Source organism: Propithecus coquereli, unplaced genomic scaffold (genome assembly GCF_000956105.1).
Source record: "Propithecus coquereli isolate 6110/MARCELLA unplaced genomic scaffold, Pcoq_1.0 Scaffold306, whole genome shotgun sequence".
Classification (NCBI taxonomy): domain Eukaryota; kingdom Metazoa; phylum Chordata; class Mammalia; order Primates; family Indriidae; genus Propithecus; species Propithecus coquereli.
The window spans coordinates 895889-898408 of record NW_012148686.1 but is presented as its reverse complement, the minus strand read 5'-3'; the positions used below and the strand labels follow the sequence as shown (position 1 = coordinate 898408).

Sequence of the window (2520 nt, the reverse complement as noted above, 5' to 3'; positions counted from 1 at the left end):
GTGGGATTCATAAACAGTCTCTGAGGCATCAGTCATAGACTTTGTGTGTAGATTTGTGCTGATTGCCACTCAAATGCATGACTTTAGATAAGAGTGCGATAATATCTTAGTGCAGACTCATCACTCCTTCTAGAAAATAAAGCCCCAAGCTTACAGCCCTTTGATGTGTCAGTAACATTTGATAAATGAGGGATAACACTTTTACTTTTTGTGTACTATCTCTCTCTGTGTGTATATAGATTGGCCCTTCAGGTATTATTTCCCATATGAATTTGGCCTAAAGCACCTGCTATGGATCTGCGGCCCCTGTTGTTCATACGCGGCACACTAAGTTGACTGCGCCCTGAGATACCTCAAATTTAGTTGGTATGCTTTCTACCCACTTAGACTGATGTGAAAAAGCAAGTAACCCCTCAGGTTAGAATTGAATAGTAAAGGGATAACATCTTTCTTAGTTTTTCAGATCTTAGGTGCTCCTGCTGGATTAAGAACCTGTGTACACCCCTGGCCCCCGATATAACTTCCTTAAGTGCGTTCTGAGCATGCCGGGGGAGGCAGACCGTGCCCCAGTTGGAAAGGAACACAGCCCTCTCTCGCCCCCTCCCAGCCCACCAGCCTGCACACACGGCCCTTTTCTTGCTTGTTCGGTTTGTTACACCTGCGCCTCTCAAGGTGTAGCTAAGTTTGGAATAAACACAAAGGAAAGCAGAGGACTGAAAATCAACCCAGACAACACAAACGGGTCATTACTCAAAAAGGAACGTTTTACCTGTATGTGGCAGGGCTGCTCTGAGCCTTACGAGATAATTGATACCTGTCCTTTTTTAAAAAAAATAATGATTGTATTATCTTGCCCTTCTTTTCAAAGAAGGTGTAGTAACATGTGTGGTGTTGGTGCCAGAAGCACTCACATCCACTAGATATTTCTTAATTTATCTTTCTTAGCAAACATGCGAATAATCCCCTGGAAGATGATGCCTCTTGCTTACAAGCTGATGACTTTGCCAAAGCCTTATATTTTTCCTGGGGCTTTCTCCGTTCATGTTTATCTCGTGTATTAGTCGAATTCAAACCCATGTTTGGCGTTACTAAGTATGCTTTTAACGGGTAGGGAGCTGATGTTCTTTGAAAGAGCTATATCCGAACTGTTTCTTCACTTCACCTTTAGAACTCACGTTTGTAACCCTGGGTGATGCTGGGAGATTAAATGTCGTTTTCTGATTTAGGATACCTGTTGAACCTACAAGCGATGCAGAGGGCTCAGGAAAGTGTATACGTCCAGGCATTTTGTCAGACTTCTCAGTGTTGGACCACAGGCGGCAGCCGTGAGCTGCGCAAGCTTGTGCTCCTGATACAGCGCGGGTTTGACGCCTGTTTCCTAGTCATGAAGTCCTCATACCACTGGTGACATGAACCATTATTGACCCAGCTCCCACAATACCGTACATTTTAGCCCATTCCATGTGTGTTTTAGGGTATCCAGAAAATATTAGGAAGATCAAGTATCTAGCAGTTCTACTTCTAGACGAATGGAGGGAAAGAGAGAAAATTAATAGAGTGTCTGGTGAGTGCAAGGCTAGGAGTGTTTTCCAGAAACTCTTTTTTTGTCTTTACATATGAACACTCTTAATAGCTCAAGGAGGAAATTCAAAGTTTCCCAAGGTCATACTCTATTTAATTACCAAACTCTAGTGCTAGATCTCAGGGCTCTTGCCTTCTGGTACTGGGTTCGTTTGAAGAGAGTCACATAGCTTTCACAAAAACCGTTTTCTGAAATTTGATTTAGAAGACCAGGGGGAATGACACTGTATTTCTTCAATTCTAAGGTGCACATTGTTTTTACATTTTAATGTCTCTGAAATTGGGATGTCTTACGATTGTTGACTGTTACACTTTAATTGGCAGCATTTTCTTAGCGGTACATTCAGTAAGAGTTCATCTTTAGATTTGGTGACATTGTTATGTTTGGGGTTTGGGGTCGTTGGCTCTCTTGAGCATTTGGTTTTTTTTAAATACATACACCTCATAGTTTGAGAATTTATTTTTAAAGTGTGACTTTTTGTTCATACCTTGGAAATAAATATACTTAGTCAAATCAAGTTCTGGGATATATGTGTCTCTTATGAGCAAGTGAGTTTTATATAGAAAGACAGTCACCTTGCTCAGAGGTTTTAATAGTTTGAAACCGGCGTGTTGCCAGAACCCTACAGTGCTGTGCTTGAATTTATGCTAACTAGCTGTGTTTTGGGAAGCTGGCAGTTTTTTTTTCAGCTTAAAAATTTGGCATCGGCTAGTCTAAAGTGAAATTTCAGATGTAGCCCTTGTGAATAGCGTAGTCTCATTTCCTTATTACCACTGGATAAAACGTCTATTAAATAGTTATACAATAGATGTGAGGTTTTCAGAGTCTGTAATTTCTTTCCTAATGGATGTAGGATGAGTGTGTATTCCATTCTAAAGTCATTAAGTTGGAAATAGCTTTCATCTTAAACCATTTCCGAGTTGGAATTCCAAGTCCTC

General features: G+C 40.9%; 1 protein-coding gene across 1 annotated transcript in view; it reads left to right on the top strand.

Annotated features, from left to right (window-relative positions):
• Positions 1–2520, top strand: part of LOC105814782 (phospholipid-transporting ATPase IB) — a 478735-nt gene that overhangs the window by 114483 nt on the left and 361732 nt on the right. The gene's annotated exons all lie outside the window — the stretch shown is intronic.